Raw genomic sequence first — 20488 nt, forward strand, 5'->3', positions numbered from 1 at the left:
TTCCTTCTTCCAAATACCATGAACCATTAAGGCAGAAGTTCTTTTGAACCAAAATATCACAATCAGAGTACTCTTGAGGAGTTCTCCATTCATAATTGTGATTCTGCCAGATCTACCTTTCTGCATGGGTTATCTGGAAGAAACTTGTTGAATTTGGTTCGACATATTAATCTATGCATCCACAACTCCGAAAGATATATGTCCTCTTGAGTTGTCCCTCTTCATTTATATTCCGACCGTCGTCTATCAATTGATAGTCAGGAGTAATTGTGCATCCATGTTATCGATGTTTATTATTCTCGTGGTCCGTTAAGCCATTCTATTTCAGATTAGGAGAAACAAACTCCAGTACCTCATCCATATCCAGGATTGGGTCAAAGTAGTTGAGTTTTGCAGATCAAATGCCAATCCAGCTTTTCCTCTATTCTACCCTGGAGTATTACCCCCTTTATGTCAGGATTGTCATGAGAATTGCACCCTCTCTCATGAATTCTTGACGTAGTGATACTTCTTACCATCATTTTTCATTCTTCGGTCCCGTGTTGTCGCAACCGGAATGTTCGCAAGTGAACCATGATGTGTGAAATCAATACTCCTAGCAACTAGTTGCTAGGTAGCTAATGGACAATAATTTCTTTCTTAGCGTGTTGGTTATTGAATCATCATCCTAAGATTGATCGTGCTACCTAGTCCATTTTTCCTGGTGCACTCTTTGATCAATGAGTTAGGATTGTGTCAGTCCCTCGCTCTCTTGATCATATTGTCTTTCTCTGAAAAGCAAGATTGTTCCCGAGCTTAGAAACATATCGGTGGTTCGTGATTTTCTGAATATTTCCTTGGAAGTATCACCAGGTTGCCCCCTGACTGTTATGTTGAGCTCGTGATCAAGTTGGTTTCTTGTAAACCACCCCTTCTCCAAGAATCTGTGTTGGATACCCTGAGCTAGTTGGTTAAGCTGAACAACAACTTGGAGAGTTGGAAGATGAAAGCTTGTCCGGCTCAGTTCATTCCAAAGGGATATCCTTGTGTGTGTGTGTGTTGAAGAAAGATGATATTTTCATCGATTGTTCCTCGGGATCGGTTGTTGAATCTATCGTCCTGTCCAAACCTTGATTTGAGTGTGGGCTATCGTCAAGTCAAATGAGAACCAACGATGTTCATAATGTTGTCTTACTCGTGGTTGTTTCCTCGAGCATACACCGTTATATCTTTTGGGTCTGACCAATGCTATCACCTTGTTCACATAATTATGGAATTCCATCTTCACGGAAATCTGGATGACCTATTGTTGAGCCCATCGACAATATTTTCATCTTATCCATGATTCATGTTGAACATTAAGCTAGTGTTGGAAACTTTGAAAGCATTTCTTCATGCTAGCTCATGAAGCATATGTTTGGTATAAGAAGTGACTTCCTCTAGTTCACGTGCATTTGAAGCAAGTTGCCGCCATGAATTTGGGAAAGTTTGTTTCGCTTCCTCTGGAATCATCCCAAGTCAGTCATGCATACGTGCGAAGTATTCTGTCGTCTGGAGACTTGCAACCTTCATCCTATATGAATCCCTAGCACACCAAGCCACTGATTGATTTGTTCAAGGAGAAGAAGTTTCTTCTTAAGAGCTAGTTACGCAAGGACTTCGATATCCTCGATGATGGTTCCCCATTTGGACTCGGTAGTGTTTTATTATAAGACTACTATGTGGTCATGCTTGTCTGGGACAGCGTGTTCACATGTTTGTAGCAAAACCAGCTCATGTTTTGGAGCTTACTATCGTAGTTCATTTTCTGAGAATCTCGCAACGTCATCTCGTCGGTTTGTGTTGCAAACTTTCTTTTCCAGACATGCTGTCTGAAATATCCTATTACCAACCAGATCTGAATCTCAGGCAGATATGATGGTTGGAACTTTTCCAGGATCTAGGATGTAGGTCCCGACAGGGTTGATGTTCTGGCCGACACACCTAGCCGGAAGATCTGTCATTATAGTATCTTGCCCATTTTTCCATGAGGATTTCGTGCGGCTTATTATAGAAGTTGTTCCTTAGGAATCCTTGTGCTCTCAGTTTCTTCGATGATTCTATAACCATTGAAACATTGGAAACACTCTCGACTGTTGAGTTTTTTCCCAGTTACCAGAATCATTCCCAGCATTTGCATTTTGTTCCCAGCTTGCACCTCAGTAGTAGTTGTCCAGGATCATCTTCAAAGGTGGACTTACCACGGGTCCCATCCATTTCCGTTGATCAGCAAAAGTCATCCATTGTGTTGTCTTCAACAAGGTAGTCCACATCATCTATTCTAGTCAGGGTATGCCATTTCTTCGAGCTCTTTCAAACGATCAATTGTAAATTGCCTTAAGCTGGTATGAAGAATTTCAATGATCTATGGATCAAAAGTAATTCTTTTTGCCACTTAAGGGAACAATCCAATGAGTCACCTTTCCCAAGGTGCCCCGTTACGGGACCAAGGCAATTATTTCCTCGCCACCTTGACACCATCCACCATCTTTCTAAGCATGGAATTGTTGCCCACCAAATCAAACCACGTCATTTGTTCTTCCATCCCTCTCGATGTGTTTGGTGTCTCAACTCGAGATGTTTCAACATGTCATTCCGTGAGTTGGTCTTGTGATCATTAGGATGATCCATCCATGTAGACATGTCTCGCTCTGTTGACCACATGTTGGATGAAGATCTTGAAAGCAAAGATGTCAAGATCAATTTGAAGCAATGAATCAACATCTTCGAGAACCACAGTTGGATCGTGAAGATCATGTTAGCTTTGTGTCCCCTCTATCTTCTTACCTTGCGACTTGAATCTCGGGATGAGATTCTTGTTTAGTGGGGGTGAGTTGTCACAGCCCTAGAGTTTGCTTGTAACTAGTGGCATTGCATCCATGCATCATGTTTAAATTTCATGAAACTTGAAATGGGGATTGTTGAAACCCTAGCACCAAATGAATTTAACTAGGCTCAGTAAAAATATTTTTCAGAGTTCCCAAAATATCCTTTGAAAATGTTCATGATTTTTGATAAAGGTGAAAACCTCTGCCAAAAATGATGAACATATATTTCCAGGACATTCTGGATCTTTGAATTAACTCATATCGTATTTGAATTGGAGCATTTAAATCCTATAAATATTTTTAAATGCTCTAATAACTCTGAAACTAGTTTTGGGTTGTTGGAAATAATCCAAACACTACCCACAATTATTTTCAGGATTTTACAAAGTGGATTAGTATTTTTACTAATTCAAAACAGAATAAAAGAAATAGAAAACTGAAATAAAAAAAGAGAAGAGGGAAGAGTTACCTACCGCTCACCTCCCTGGCCCAGCCCAGCACTGTAGAGGCCCAGCCCACAGGGGCATGACCGTCTTCTACCTCTGCCAGTAGGTAGAGGCGAACCAGAGCATGACGCCGGCTGCGCCAGCTCTTGCTTCACGCTGGCGAGCTCTCCTCCGCCCCCCCCCCCACGCCCTCGAGACGTGACGCAGCTCCCTGGCCCACTCCCTCACTCTCCCCATGCTCATCCCCTCCTCTGGCTCCCTCCCCCTCTCTTCCCCGAGCGCCGTCGTCGCCGCCGCTTGCCAAAGCCGTGCCCGTGGAGCTCCCCTCGCCGCTCCGACCCGCCCAGGAGAACCGTAGGGTGGTCTTCATCATCTATGAGGAGCCACGCGATGCCGGACGCCCCGCATCGCCGGCTACCTCGTCTTCTTCCTCCTCTGCCGCCAAAGATCGCCGGCGACCTCCCGTCATCACCAGCCCTTCCCCGAGCTCGCCGATGCCCCTGTTGCAACCATTGTGAGCTCCTGCCCCTAACCCCCCTCCTCCCCGCATCGATTGCGCCGTGTAGCCACCGTTTCCACCGGAGCCGAGAGCACCTCACTGCCGGCCATGACGCCGTCGTGGCTACGGCCGTGCAAGCACACGTCCGAGCTCACCACTGCAATCAGTGCAGCCCCACGATTCAAACGCACGCACCCTTGGCTCCTTCCATGCCCTACCGCGTCCATTCCGAGTTCACCCAAGCGCCGGCCGCCGCCACGAGCTCGTGTCCAGCGAGCTTGCTCCACCCCTGCCCCTCCCGCTTGCACAGTTCAACACGGACGAGTCTCCTCGTTCCGTAGATGGCCTTGTCCGTCGTTTTGGACGCCGGCGGATGAATCGCGAACGCATCTGCCGTCTTTGGCCTCACTGGCAGCGAGCCGCGGGTCAACTCCGGCGTGTTTTGACCCCGGTTGGCTGGGTTGACTTCCCCCCTGACTCACTGATGTGTGGGCCAGGCCCCTGCTTAATTAAGCAATAGATTAATAAGCGTTAATTAACTTAGTTAGATAGGTTAGACTCTGACATGTGGGCCCAGGCCTTAACTAAACTAGATTAGGTTTAGTTTAATTTTAATTAACCTTGTTAGTTAACTGTGTCACTGACGTGTGGACCCCACACGTCAGGTTTGACCTGGACCGAGCCGTTGACCTGCTGATGTCACTGTGAGGTCATGTTGATGCAATAATTCCTTTTTGGAATTTAAATAAATATTAAATGATTTATTATTTTCAGAAATGCCCAAAACTTCAAAAAATCATAGAAATTCAACCGTAACTGCAAATGGAATAATTTATATATGAAAAATTATCAGAAAAATCCAATCTATCCATTTATGCTACTTTCATGCATGTTCAACCAACTTATACCCACTGTATAAGTGAAAACATGATAATGGCATTTTAAATGCTAAATATGGAGTTTGCATATGAACCCTTGGTCCATATGGACTTCATTTAAATTGTTGCTAGATGCATTAGTGCAAAACACATTCATATTGCCATGTCATAGCATGCATCATATTGTTGCATATCGTCATGTGTTGATTGAGTTCTTTCTCAGTTGCCGGTGTTTGTCCCCTCTCGATAGACGTGGTTCTGATGATGAGTTCGATGACACCGATGGAGAACTATACTATCTTAGGAAGTGTCAGGCAAGCAAAACCCCCTTGTTCATTCCGATACAATCCCAATCTCTCGCTCCTGCTCTCTTTTACTGCATTAGGACAACAACGTTTCAACTGTTACATGTTGTGGTAGCTGAACCCCTTATCCTCTGCATGACCTGTCATTGCCACAGTAAATAGATGAAACCCACTAGCATGAGTAGGAGTTGTTTGAGCCCTGATGTGCCTACTCATTCATGCTTGTTTGTCATGCCTGCTATTGCTTAGAGTTGAGTTAGGTCTGATTCATCAGGAATGAATTGGGACGTGATGAACATCTCCTACCGTTGAGAGCTAAGTGTGTGAACACGATTTGGTAAAGGTAGCGGTGAGAGGCCATGTAGGAGTACATGGTGGGTTGTCTCATTGCAGCCGTCCTCAGGAACTGAGTTCTGTGTCTGTGATCCATGAACAGCTACTACCACTCATTGGGATCCTTAATTGACCCTCTCGGCTTCTTAATCACCCTAGTACTCTGTCCAGGAGTTGCAACTAGTTTCTGGTGTTTGTAGGTTATGTGTTGGCGGCCGTGCGTAGCGCTGACCCTAGGGGTGGGCTATGATGCGGTAGATACACCGTGGTCGGGCATGCCGGGCGCCCGTTTGGTGTCTCGGAACCCTGTACACATCATTCGGGGCCGTATGTGGAAACCTCGGCCGGACTCCCTGCGGATGGAACCTGGATAGGCGATAAACCTGGACTAGAGACTTGAGTGTTTAGGTAGGCCATGGCCGACACCCTCGTTGGGCTTCCGCTTGAAGGTTGCCGAGTACATGTCGTGTAAACGACGGTAAGTGGTGGGAGCGTGTGTGAAGAAGTACACCCCTGCAGGGTTATCATTATCTATTTGAATAGCCGGATTCCTCGGATATGGAAACTTGGACCCCTTGCATAGTTCATAGACAAGTGAAAGTGGATACTCTAAAACTCGCAAGATAAGTGTGAGTGCTATGGATGGCCTTCTCGTAGGGAGACGGGAGCGGATCCATAGTGGTGTATTGAATGGTGAATATGTGGACTCATGTGCGCCACCTCAAAAGAGTTGCTTGCAGTCGTAGTTCAGGATAGCCACCAAGTCAAAGCTGGCTTGCTGCAGTTAAACTCCACCACCACCCCTTGTGGATACCGATGCATATGTAGCTAGTTCTGATGTAAGTCTTGCTGAGTACCTTTGTACTCACGTTTGCTTAATTTATGTTTTGCAGAGAGATTTCAGTCTCGCTGGTAGTTCCGCGTGGACTTCGACGTTTAGCTTGATACCTCAGCTACGATCTTGTGCCCTCGGCAGGATCTGGTAGTTAGTCAGGCTTCTTAGCCTTTTTCATTTGTAGATGTCTGTACTCAGACATGTTAAGCTTCCGCATGTGCTTTGATTTGTATGCTATGATTGTTGGGTCATGAGACTCATGTTTGTAATTTCTCGCTCCTCGAAGCCTAATGAATAAATACTTGAGTCGTAGAGTTATGTTGTGATGCCATGTTGTATTTACACATATCAAGCATATTGTGTGTATGATTGAAATGCTTGGTATGTGTGGGATCTGACAATCTAGTTGTTTATCCTTGGCAGCCTCTCTTATGGGGAAATGTAGTCTGGTGCTTCCATCAGCCATAGTAGTCTGCTACAGCCCGGTTCACCAGAGTCCTGCTAGCCCAGCACTACTGCTTAGGACACTTGACTGGCCGGCATGTGTTTCACTTCGTTCCTGTGTCTGTCCCTTCGGGGAAATGTCACGCGGTGACATCCGGAGTCCTGCCTAGCCTGCTACAGCCCGGGTTCCCGGAGTCCTGTTAGCCCAGTGCTACAGCCCGGATTCACAAGCTGCTGACCGACATGCTCGATGTGATTCATATATGCCTGTCCCCATAGATTGGTGCCACTTTGGGTTCACGACTAGCCATGTCGGCCCGGGTTCTCTGTCATATGGATGCTAGCGACATTATCATATATGTGAGCCAAAAGGCGCAAACGGTCCCGGGCCAGATAAGGTGGCACCCGTGGGAATACCGTGCGTGAGGCCGTAAAGTGATATGAAGTGTTACATGCTAGATCGGTGTGACTTTGGAATCAGGGTCCTGACAGTACAGCCATAATTCAACAGACAGCAGCATACCAAGCTTGACAAGCAGCACACCGGCAAGCTCTAACATAATCTCACATCATTTCATTATTTTAGCTAGAAGATGCACACCACAAAGCCAGAACCTAGAAGCTGCACATGGATTTGGTCTTTTCACTGGACCAAGAGCAACTCAGTAAATGATTGGTCTTTTCACTAGACATGCAAACTGTAAATAAAGACAAGGGTACATGGCAGAATACGATGCCACTAGCTGAAAACAAAATAAAGTCAAGGAAGTTGTACATTGGGTGATACAACATAGAAGCAATTGACATGCTATTCTTGTGTAAATCTAGGAAAAACGAAAATATTTGTAATTTGTGTGATGCCTCCCCAGTTTATTACATGGGAGAAAGAGGTGGTCAAGAATGCACTGATTTGTGTGCTCGAGATACAACTAAACAAAAAGGAGTTGCCAAAACAAATTTCGAGTATAATTAGATATGACTTTTATAAGCAACATGTGCTAAAATACTCCTTAATTGTAGTTATAGAATAAGACCATCATAATTTAGAAGAGTTCCCGTTAGAAATACTGCTCGTGGAATATAGATATATATATTCATACCGTAGGTTGTTCCCTCATTCCTAATGATGGCATGTAGATTTCTCCTATGGACTCTCTGTAAACACTCCATTTCTTGTAACTCATTTAGATTGAAGAGGAATTTGTCAAATAGGCATATAAATATGTTACTTAGAAGTTGAAAAGTATGGTGTTCCATTTAATTCTCAAAGAACTCACAATTATAAGATGTAACTGTGTGATGGCATGTAAGGTGAGCACAGAAAATATCAGTATAAAAAGAAGCATATGCATTTTGAAACCTGACAATTATGTTGTGCCAAACAACAAAGTGAGTACAAATCTATGAAATGGATGGCAATATATTCAAAATGAGGTGACTCACACTTGTAATTTAAAATCATAATGCTTACCAAAATGGTGTGTGACTAAAAATCTGTCATATGCTTGTATTACATGGTGCATAATTAATTCTAGAAGACAATGCAATTGGCCATAGTATTTACATGCATGCTGACTGAATCTGAAAAAAGATAATGTACATGCTGGAAGATGAAACAGTTGCATATAAATATCAATACGGAACCAACAAGAAAGGTAGGGAAACCCATCAAAAATAGTCCATACACTTAAGAGCACCTCCATGTGGCTTGTAGATATAAAATCTATTCCAATATAAAAAGACCGAGTGGAGAAGATCCAACAAATCTCGATCATCCGTTCGTGTTAATCCAACCGTCCTTATTGTCCTGATGGTGAGTGACTAAACATGTTTAGCGCTAAAGAATCCTTTTGCACGAAAGAAAACTGCTGCACCTACAGCGTGGCTATGATGTTGTTACATGGGATCGAACTGCCATGCCCAGAAGTAATGTCTTCTTCTCCCCTTTACTGTCTCTATGGCATAATTTGTTGGACCCAAAAAGAACATCAAAATTTAACCTTTGTTTATTAAGACTGCATGCAATTAGTTATTGTTCTGTTCAAACTATCTAATTTTCAGTTTTTATGTAGAACCTTATATTGAAAGGTAGGCCCTCATCTCAGAGAATTCCAAGTTATACTAAAATTAAAGACATCTTAGAGACTTCCTATTCAAACTATCTAATTATTTAGTTTGGGCAATGACAAGAGGTAAACAATGCAGTGCCATAAACTTTTCTATGTACTTGTTATGGTGCAGTTTCGACTATGTCAGAAAAGGTGCAGCTGCGCATCATCAACAATGACCCGTCCATACTTTCAGAACAGATTGTAGTAGTAGTTCTTCATTCTTTAATATGAATATTGCACACACATTCTGTAGTGCCTTATATATTTTGCTAAATGATGTTCATGTTATCTGAACTTTTTAGATTTTTTTGCGCAGTATATAAGAGGAAGATCGACTATATGAATAACAACATAATTTAAAGGATTTTTCGGCACCAACGAGGCACATCCAGATTCAGAGCCGTGAACTAGTCCAAGTTTCCAAGTGCATTTTCCAAATTACAGGAAAGCCCCATATATGGTCTCTATGAGATTAGAAGTACGTCTTTGCTTCTTCAGAAAGAGAAAAAGAAGTACTCCCTCCGTCCGGAAATACTTGTACTCAAAATGAATAAAAGGGAATGTATCTAAATGTATTTTAGTTCTAAATACATCCATTTTTGTCCATTTTGATGACAAGTATTTTCGGACGGAGGGAGTATCAATTTGTCCATCAACCCATGCCAACTCCTACGCTTGTCAAGTTAGTGTAATTAACTTAGTTTCAGTTTAGTGCAAGCGCCGTCGACTTAGATTTCTTCCTCACTGGGGACTGGATCATCAAACTTTCAGTGAGTAAATTAGCAAACAGTTTAGTACAAAAAAAAATTGACGAGGCTAGAGCAACAACAACCTTTCCCACTAGAAAAAGGATTTTGGGAAGGAAACACATAAATAGCATATTGACCAGAACAATTCAGTGAGTAAATTAGAAAATAGATTAAGTGCATAGTAGTAGTGCAGTACCAAGAGGTGAGAAAAAGTGAACTGTAACATGATGTAACCACTGAACATATTGGAGACGAGAACACAATTAACCTCTTGTTATCTGGCCTCACCTTTGCAACCGATAGAGTTCAATGGAGGAAAATTTATTTTTTTGGTACCACTGTACGCCCCTCTCTTACCCTTCTGTTGTTGATGCGTATAACTCCAAATTCAGCAACGATGTGTTAGGTTTATTCATCCTGTAGTAATAGGAGGTTAATCCATTAAACCAAATCCACACATAATAAACCCAAAAAGGTTAAACCGTTTGTGGTTGAAATCAGCACGATGCAAATAGAGAGGGGAGGAGAGAGAACATACGAGGGACAAGAACCTTGAGGAGACAAGGTTGGTGCCTAAGCTAATGACGTCGCTCACCGGGAACCCAACCCTGAAAGGCCAGGAAGGGGTTGGCCAACATGAGCAGCAACGCCTCCGAGAACTGCTTCACCACGGCCATCATGCTATTCTAGTACAGGGCAGTACTCCTCGGCAGCAAGTTGAGCCCGGTCTTCCCTGAGATCTGACCAGTGCCCACCATGAGGACAAGAGATCGAGCAAAGAGGGAACCTAGTCGGAGGAGAGGATTTGAGCGCGTGGGGGCGGGAGGCCAGCAGGGTCATGCGGGAGCGGCGGATGGTGCGCGGGCATGGTGGAGAGACCGGCGGCGGGAGCCCATGGCGGCGTGCGTGGGGAAGGAGAAGGGGAAATTAGGGATTTGCCTCGCCTCTGTGTGGTGACTTATCTGTAGTGGGCGGAAACTTTCGCGGGCCTGGGCCAAATGTTGGCGCTAACTTTTTCCTTTGCGCGCACAGGCCCGTTCGCCACAGACGGTTGGTTGGCGTTATTTACCGACCCACGGGTCGATGGGCATAAGAGCTTTCCCGACCGATTGTTTGACAAGGAATATTCTTTTATTCCCGACCGACTGTGTGGTATCATTCACAGGTTTTCCCGACCGACTGTCCGTCGCAAGTTTTTACGACCAACAGTCGGTCGGCAATAGTGACTTTTCCCAACACACGCCAGTAGGGAATGCAGGGGTGTGGTGTCGTGGAACAAGAAGAAAAAGAAGAGCAAGGAGTGTGATTCTGACGACAAGAAGAAGAAGAAATACTCAAAGTCTTCTTCCAAGTCTTCCTCAAAGTCTTCATCACACAAGAAGAGCTCATCTGGCAAGGCTCGTGCGTTCGTTGGCAAGGAAATGGATTCAGAGGAGTCAGCTTTTGAGGAGGCGGAGGTGGAGTCTGAGGAGTCCGATTCTGGCATGGCAAGTCTGGCTACAGCCTACGTTGCCAAGTCCATCTTCAACACTGAAGACAATGTCACCAACGCCGATGCTAATGACATGGAAAACTCCACTCCCACCTACTGCTTCATGGCACGCGGTGCCAAGGTAAACTCACGCGCCACTCACTATCAAACATCAAGTGAAGATGACTCTGATTGTGGTTCCAAACCCAGCTACAAAACACTTGCTAAAATTGCAACTAAACAACAGAAAGCTATGGAACATATTCAAAAACTATTAGACGAAAGCGATGACCTGTTAGACGCTGAAATGACTCAATCTCAGTCCTTAATTCAAGACATAAAAAATCTTCATGTTAAGTATGAGGAACTTGAAAGTCGTCATGAAATGCTCTCAACAACTCATGAAAAGCTTTCCTATGATTATCTTCAAAGGAAGCAAGACCTTGAAAAATTGAGAGCGGCTCACGAAGATCTTCAAAAGGAAAACGAGTCACTTCGCGCCAAATAGATCAGTTCCACTCAGGAAGGATTTGAACCACCATGTCTTAAATGCATTGAGCGTGATAACGCTACTTCTGTTGCTGAATGTTCTACTGCTGCTACTGTTGCAATATCTTCAACTGCTGATGTGGTAACTAACCCCTCTGCTGAGGATGCCACTGCTATTGCTGATGAGAATGCTAGGTTGAAGACATTGCTTGAAACAGGGATGTTCAAAAGAATCAAAGGGCATCAGACACAATGTGATGTCCTCAAAAGGCAGATCCTGAACCAAAACCCTAGGAAAGAGGGTGTCGGGTTTGAAAGGAAAATGAATGATGATGGCTCTTACTGGAAACCTGAGCAGTACCCCAAAACCACATGGGTTGCTGCAAAGGAACCTTCAGCGGATATATCCACCCTATCTGGCTTCACTTGTGCTAATCCCATTGTTATTGATGAATCCTTTGATGCAAACTATAAACTGTTTAAGAATCCGAATGGTGAAGTGTTTGCCAGGTATATTGGTACTAACTGCAGGAATGGGCCGCCTATGAAGAAGGTTTGGGTGCTGAAAAGGTGGTTGGAGAACCTTCCTGTAAATGTCGTCATGACACCACAAGTGAAGAAGACAAACCCCAGACCACAGGCTTCATACGGTCCAAAGGCTTCATATAGACAGAGGACTCACCTGAGTCGCACTAACGCAAATGTTTTGCAGGGAAGCCATACTCAGGCCTATGAATATGAGCGCATTTCATCAAATCGCCATGTTCATAAGACCAAGAACTATTCTGCTTATTCTTATGAGTACTATTGTCCACCTGCAAGACTTTTTGTTAGGGCTCCAAAGCCAAAGTTCTCAGATGCTGCACTTAGACTCATTGCTTTGAAGCCACCCTTGAAGATGTGGGTGGCTAAGAAAGCTTAACTCTCTTTTGTAGGGAAAGGTCTCCAGCCGAAAACTAAAATCGTCTGAAGCTATTGCTAGGGATCTTAAACATCTTGTAGGGCACAAGATCAAATGCCCAAATGGTCTTATTATGTATTTTGTTCCTGAGTCGCTTGCTACTTGCGCTATCAGTCCTAATCTCGATCTAAGCTTTCATAATCCACTGGCACATCAAATGTTTTTGCTTCACAATTCTATTCGTGAAGCCTATCCCCCTAAGTGCACTATAGGGTACGACACCAGCTGCTTCAGAATGGATTATTGATAGTGGGTGTACCAATCACATGACTGGCAAGCGAAGCCTTCTTATGGACTCAACCTTACATCCATCTGACAAAAGTCACATCATATTTGCTGACACTGGTAAAAGTAAGGTATTGGGTCTAGGTAGAGTTGCAATCTCAAAGGATCAACACATGGACAAAGTCATGCTTGTTGAATCCCTGGGTTTCAACTTAATGTCTGTCTCAATGCTTTGCGACTTAAACATGATTGTGATATTTGTAAAATATCGTTGCCTTGTTCCAATGGAATCTGACAAGTCTCTAGTGTTTGAAGGGTATCGGAAAGATGATTTGTACGTGGTAGATTTCTCAGCAGGACCAGAACTTGTCGTATGTCTTCTAGCAAAAGCTTCAAAATGCTGGCTCTGGCATCGGAGGATGGGGCATGCTGGCATGAGGAACTTGCACACTCTTTCAAGAAAGAAGCATGTCATAGGCATCGAGGGCGTCAAGTTCAAGAAGGATCACTTATGCGGTGCCTGTGAAGCGGGAAAGATGACGAGGACCAAGCATCCCTCGAAGACAACCATGACAACGACTCAACCCTTCGAACTGCTCCACATGGACCTTTTTGGTCCCACTCATTACTCAACTCTTACTACTATTGCTTGTCTCTATGTCTTTGTCATTGTTGATGATTATTCAAGATATACTTGGGTGCATATAATCCTCTACAAGACGGAAGTGCAGGATGTCTTCAGATGCTTCGCCAATCGAGCCATGAACAACTATGGCGTCAAGATAAAGCACAGCAGAAGTGACAATGGCACTGAATTCAAGAACACTGGCCTAGATACTTCTCTTGATACTTTGGGCATCACACATGAATTCTCAGCTCCATACACACCGCAGCAGAATGGCATCGTGGAACGCAAGAACAGAACACTTATTGAGATGGCCCGGACGATGCTTGATGAATACAAGACTCCAAGAAAGTTCTGGACGGAAGCCATTGATACTGCTTGCCATATCATCAACCGTGTTTATCTTCCCAAGCTTCTGAACAAGACATCCTATGAGCTCCTTACTGGCAAGAAGCCAAATGTCAGTTACTTCAGAGTATTTGGCGCCAGGTGCTGGATCAAGGATCCACATCACACTTCAAAATTTGCACCGAAAGCACATGAAGGTTTTATGCTTGTATATGGAAAGGATTCACACTCCTACAGAGTCTTCAACCTCTTTCACTATAAAGTGGTTGAAACTGTGGATGTGCGGTTCGATGAGACTAACGGCTCGCAAAGAGAGCACCTGCCAAATGTGCTAGATGAAGTTCCATCTAGTGAATCAATCAAACTTACGGGAACTGGAGAAATCATACCATCTGAAGCTCAGCCTGAAGAGGAACTTATCATCTCCGCACCTGATCAACCTGAAGACAATGCTCAGCCTGAAGACAATCCTTCTAATGATGACAATGATAAGCAAGAGAAAAATCTTCGTCCTGTACGTCCTCGTGTTGCAAATGAAGTGCAGATTGAGAGAATAATTGATAGCATCAATGAATATATCGCAAATTTCTATGGGCACTTCGCATTCATCTCAATATCTGAACCCAAGAAAGTTGATGAAGGCTTCATGGAACCTGAATGGATTCAAGCTATGCAAGAAGAGCTTCAATAGTTTGAGCTGAATAATGTATGGGAACTGGTTAAGCGTCCTGATCCTCGTATGCACAATATAGTAGGCACCAAATGGATATATCGAAACAAGCAAGATGAGTGTCGGTGTCAAAACCGGCGGATCTCGGATAGGGGGTCCCGAACTGTGCGTCTAGGCCGGATGGTAACAGGAGGCAGGGAACACTTTGTTTTACCCAGGTTCGGGCCCTCTCGATGGAGGTAATACCCTACTCCTGCTTGATTAATATTGATGATATGGGTAGTACAAGAGTAGATCTACCACGAGATCAAGGAGGCTAAACCCTAGAAGCTAGCCTATGGTATGATTGTTGCATACAGAGTTGATTGCCTACGGACTACAACCCTCCGGTTTATATAGACACCGGATAGGGTTAGGGTTACACATAGTCGGTTACAATGGTAGGAGATCTTGAATATCGCATGGCAAAGCTTGCCTTCCACGCTAAGGAAAGTCCCATCCGGACACGGGACGAAGTCTTCAGTCTTGTATCTTCATAGTCCAGGAGTCCGGCCGAAGGTATAGTCCGGCTACCCGAACACCCCCTAATCCAGGACTCCCTCTGTAGCCCCTGAACCAGGCTTCAATGACGACGAGTCCGGCGCGCAAATTGTCTTCGGCATTGCAAGGCGGGTTCCTCCTCCAAGTCCTTCATAGAAGATTTGTAAACACCAAGAGTAGTGTCCGATTCTGCAAAATAAGTTTCCACATATTGCCATAGAGAGAATAATATTAACACAAATCAAATCTGCCGACGTATTCCGCAGTGCGTCATCACACTACGGCCAAGTCCTTTACTCGAATCATTTTTATTTTTCCACCTCAGCATGTTTTGCGAGGCGGTTTCCTTGGCACGTCTTGTCAAAGCAGAGACTGTGTACCCCTTTTTATGGGATTCTCATCAATACGGACGTGGGTAACCCTAACCGCGCCATTTACCACGGCGCTTGGGAGGCAAGCGAGTTTTATTAGGCAGGTGGGGATGCACAACCGCATCCGCCCATATAAGGGGATAAGGATCCACCTTTTTACCTACGCCTTCTTCCTCCTTTGCCTATCCATCTCCTGCGCACTCGAGCTCCATCGCCCAAGCCCGCACTTCCCACCTCAACCTTCTCCAGCGATGTCCGGAGCGGGAGGCAAGTGGAAGGTCTCCTCCGTCACGGAGGGCGACGTAAAAAAGCTTAGGAAGGCCGGATACTTGTCCAAAGACATCGCGCACCGGCTTCCCGAGAAGGGGTAGCTCCTCCCCACCCCAAGGCCCCATGAGAGGGTAGTATTTCTTCCCCACTTCCTCCGCGGACTGGGTTTTCCACTTCACCCATTCGTCCGGGGGCTCATGTTCTACTACGGCCTGGATTTTCACGATCTGGCCCCGAACTTCATCCTCAACATCTCGGCGTTTATCGTCGTGTGCGAGGCTTTCCTCCGCGTCCGCCCCCATTTCGGCCTCTGGCTCAAGACCTTCAACGTCAAGCCCAAGGTGGTGTGCGGCAACCAGGCGGAGTGCGGAGGTGCCATGGCGGGCAAGATTGCCAACGACCTGTGGTTCGAGGGCTCCTTCGTAGAGACCCTAAAGGGGTGGCAAGCCGGGTGGTTTTACATCACCGAGCCACGCGATCCGAAATGGATTGCAGCCCCCGAGTTCCGATCCGGACCCCCCACGCGGCTCATGTCCTGGAAAGAGACGGGCCTATCGTGGGGTAACGAGGAAGAGGTGACTGGACTGAAGACATGCATCCAGTCCCTGGTAAACAAGTCAATCAGGCTTGTAAATGTAGTCCAGGTCATGCTCGTTCGCCGAATCCTCCCGTGCCAACAACGGGACTTTACTCTGTGGGAGTTCGACCCGGCACAGCACCGAACCCTTAATAGGCTCTTCGACACGATGTATGAAGACATCTGGAAGGCGCTAATCAAAGGTGCCGAGGCTCCCGCATCCGCCTCCGAGGACCGCGGATACAGCTCGCAGCGTCACACTAGCGAGGTAAGCTATGTTCACCTTTTACAGGATGTTCAGCTTTTTTTTCATAGTTTAACTCTATGCGGATCTAAACTCCCTTACCTTTGACAGGCTTGGCGGGCGGTATCCGGACCGATTAACTGTCCGGCTCCGCTGCCCGAAGACCCAGCCCCAGCTCTACTAGTGAAGCTGCTAGCTCTGGCACCTTATGTGGTGCCGGAAAAGAAGGCCAAGAAGAAGAAGACCGCGGGGACTCGAAGGAGTACCCGCAACATGGTGTTGTCGGGCTCGTCATCCGACGAGTCCGAGACACCCTCATCCCGTGAAAACGAGGAGGAAGAAGAAAACTCTCCCCTCCCAGCGGAGGGAGGAAAGAAAAGGAAGGACGCCCCAAGGGGGAAGGCCGAAGGGTCCAAGAAGAGGAAAACCCCTCCGCCGGACTATGCCCCCGACCCGACGAGGACGAAGAGGAGTGGCCAGACAGGGCCAGGCGTCCGGCGAAATCGTAAGTGTTCGGATACCAGAGTAACTCATGATATTCCTTTTGTTGCACAGCTTTCCCTAATGTCGAATATAATCATGCAGCCCGCCCCGGGCCGAACTCAACGAGTCGTCGAGCGGCTCCCTGGATTCATCGGACGTGAACTCAGTTCCGCCCGTTGTCTCCCCCCGCACCGCGGACGATGCCGAAGTGGCGTCGCAACGAGCTCCGGGGCAGGAGGAGGTGGTCCTGGAGGAGCCGCAAGGCGACCTCCCGGACTCCAGGAGTAAAGGGGACAAGACCCCCCAGGGCTCCAAGTCTGGCTTTGAGCCGGACACCGTGCCGGAATCTTCAACGATTCCGGACCGCGGCAGGCGAACTCCTCCCAAGAGGAGCAAGCCTTCTGAGCCAGCAGCCTCCGTCCAACCGGAGGTGCCGGACAATCTGCTGGAGGTGCTTGAAGGCACCTCCATCAACGAGGAGCACCGTACTATTATGAGTACGGTGATCCAGAAGGTTCAGTCCGCCAAAAGCGGACTGAGTGAAGCTTGTGCTAGCCTCCTAACAGGCTTCAAGGTAAGTAAAAAATATGTAAAAATATTACCGCATAGATAGTAGCCCCTGATGCTCTGTTTGGCGTTCTAAAAGAAAAGCCGAATAGAGGATCTATTAAATTTCGCAGGAGTCTAACAATAAAGAGTCAATATGTGTATGCAGGCTTCGCTGCTATCCACCGCCGCACTGACTGCGGAGGTGGGTGTCCTGAAACAGGACCTCGGGCGGACCGAGCAAGAGCTCGGCCTTGCCAAGCGGCAGCTCGAGGAGAAAGAAGGTATGAAATACCTTACAGAAAAAGGTGCCTATAGAGAGGCGTGATTGCAAAAAAAATAACAAGATTGTGCTGCTTATTGTAGGGGCCAAGACTGAGGTGGCGACCCTCAAGCAGGCGCTATCTGAGGCCGAAAAGAAAACGGCCGCGGAGCGCACCGAGTGAGAGAAACTTGGGGCTCAGGTCGGCGAGGTGCAGCAAGAGCTTCAGGCTCTCATGAAAAAACATGAGAGTTTGGAGCTTGAGTCAAAGACCCAAGCGTCCGAGCTCGCGCCGGCCCTTGAGACTGCCAAGTCTGCCAAGGCCGAAGCCCAAAAGGCCCTCCAAGAGTTGGAAGAGGTGAAAAAGATAGCAGCGGGTAAGGCATTCTTCATGCAAAGCAGAAATATAAAAGTAAACTACTTGTTACTTACCCGAATCCGGAGCTCTCCAGGGGCATTCGCAGATCTTCCCCGCAGCGTATCCGACGCCGCCGCATTCTACCGAGCTAAAGAGGGTAGCTCGATGGAGAAGGTGTTCTAGTCTCAGTATGCTGAGGCCGGACACCCTGTGCCCTTGAGCGACCAGCTGAAACAGCTGGTCGAGGTCCACAAGGCGGCCGAACAGGCCATGAAGGGCTTCATAGTTCGGCTGTGACCCGGAGAGGCCCTGCCTGGGAGCTACTTCGGGCTGGTGCGGCGGCTGGTGGAGGCCTGTCCAAGGCTCGAGGTCATCAAGCGCTCCGTCTGCATCGAAGGTGCCCGTAGGGCCCTTGCCCGTGCAAAGGTGCACTGGGGTAAGCTGGACGTGAGAAGCTTGTTAGGGATGGGCCGCCGCCGGGGAAGGAGCATCGCAAGCCCGAGAACTACTATAAGGATGTTCTTGCGGGTGGCCGCCTTGTAGCGGATGAGTGTACCAAGGATGTAATTTTTGAATGAACTCGCTCGATTTTATCCTATGCATTGAAAACTTGTTCATATGCGCTAAGCAATGCTTATTGAATTTAAAATATTATTTTCTGTGCGGCCGTTTATCAAAAATTGAGAGATGGCCAGTCGTCGGCTTCTGCCCCCATGCCACTAGTGCTGGGGTGTTCGGTGATAAACCTGTGCGCTCTTTTTCCCGTGTTTGGGTCCTTCGAGGGAGGCGCTCAGCATGACGAACCAGGCAATCGGACTATAATGCTTGAACACTCTCACTTAGCCATAGAACTTTATAATTTTAAATTTCGGTGAAGCCCCTAGTTCAGAAGACCGAGTTCGGGGCGCTATCCACGCCTTGGCTGGGGTTATCCAGCTCCTCGCTCGAAACGGCATAAGTCTTTAGGGACTCGAAAAACCTCTCGAACAGTGACTAGTCTCTCGCCTCATCATGACAGTCAGTTTTAGCTTTCTCCACTGAGGTGCTTAACCCAGCTCAACCGGGGCACAATCGCAGTGGTTCTCCTAGTGCTACCTTAGCCGATATAGTGGAACGTAAGGCACCAAAACATAGGAGCCGGGCAAACCCAACTATTGACCCAAATCATGATTTGGAGCCGATGCATATAGTGCTATAAGTTCAGGGTGCCGCACTTGTGAAAGTGTACGGGCTTCTCACACCATATTAAAGGGTACTGAAGCCCCTGGCGTACTTGTCGTACCACAGTGTACGGGTGCAACATGTCATTAATGAACATATATAAAAGAGAGTAATGCAAAAAATAGACAAAAAGCTAAGCATTGTTTATAGAGAGGCTATTTATCAAAGCCGAACGATACAAATAGTGCGGTAAGCAGAAGATATTGGACTATTCAGTATTTCCTGACCAGGGGCAGGCCGCGGAATTGTATTTAAAACAGGTATAGCGCTCGTAACAGAGACCACCTGGGATTCCATAATGCGGCATGGCTTGTCTGCCTCCCTGGATCTTGCATCGTTTGTGCGGCAGTCAAATTGCCGAACAGGTCATCCGAAGTATGGAGTCCTGAAAGTAAGAAAAATTAAAAAAAGAATTCGGCAGCCCCTAGTACGTTTTAAGCCGTATTTTGGGTGTGCCGTTATTGCGCCCCTTCCCCTGTGCCCATGGTATTTCCAGGGCGTAGTTATGTACGCGAGGTACTGGTTTCGCTATATTGCGAAAGCTGGGATTGGGGCCGCATTGCTACGCTTGCCAGAGCGTGCCAGGCGGTCCTGCTGTGGATTACTCCGGGCGCGCTTGGCAGTGTCTGGCTTTTTAATGGCTGGACTAGAGAATTTCCTGAGAAGGCTACTTTGTACCTCTGCTGCGAGAGCCGCCGTATGCTCCTCCGTACGGAGGGAGCGTTCGGTGTTTCCGTTGATCGTAATTACTCCTCGAGGGCCTGGCATCTTGAGCTTGAGATATGCGTAGTGCGGCACCGCATTGAACTTTGCGAATGCGGTTCGTCCGAGCAGGGTGTGATAGCCACTGCGAAACGGGACTATGTCAAAGATTAACTCTTCGCTTCAGAAATTGTCCGGGGATCCGAAGACCACGTCAAGTGTTACTGAGCCTGTATAGTTGGCTTCTACACCTGGTATGACGCCTTTAAAGGTCGTTCTTGTGGGCTTAATCCTTGAGGGATCTATGCCCATTTTCCACACTGTATCCTGATAAAGCAGGTTCAGGCTACTGCCGCCATCCATGAGGACTCTTGTGAGGTGAAATCCATCGGTGATTGGGTCGAGAACCAATGCGGCGAAGCCGCCATGACGGTTGCTAGTGGGATGGTCCCTTCGATCAAAAGTGATCGGGCAGGAGGACCATGGGTTGAACTTTGGGGCGACTGGCTCTATCGCGTATACGTCCCGTAGCGCATGCTTCCGCTCCCGCTTGGGAATGTGGGTTGCGTATATCATGTTCACCGTCCGCACTTGTGGGGGAAAGCCCTTCTGTCCATTGTTGTTCGGCGGCTTGGGCTCCTCGTCGTCGCTGTGCAGCCCCTTGTCTCTATTTTCGGCC

At 46.7% G+C, this 20488-nt stretch overlaps 1 long non-coding RNA gene across 1 annotated transcript; it reads right to left on the reverse strand.

The window, feature by feature from the left end:
• Positions 1-9506: 9506 nt before the first annotated feature.
• Positions 9507-10378, reverse strand: LOC125516213 (uncharacterized). Its single transcript, XR_007287289.2, has 2 exons — positions 9985-10378; positions 9507-9863 (listed from the first exon to the last, which is right to left on the reverse strand). It is a non-coding gene; the product is annotated as an uncharacterized LOC125516213 (long non-coding RNA).
• Between the last annotated feature and the right edge of the window lie 10110 nt (positions 10379-20488).

This window comes from Triticum urartu, chromosome 6A (genome assembly GCF_056163025.1).
Source record: "Triticum urartu cultivar PI428250 chromosome 6A, HENAU_Tu73, whole genome shotgun sequence".
Taxonomy (NCBI): Eukaryota; Viridiplantae; Streptophyta; class Magnoliopsida; order Poales; family Poaceae; genus Triticum; species Triticum urartu.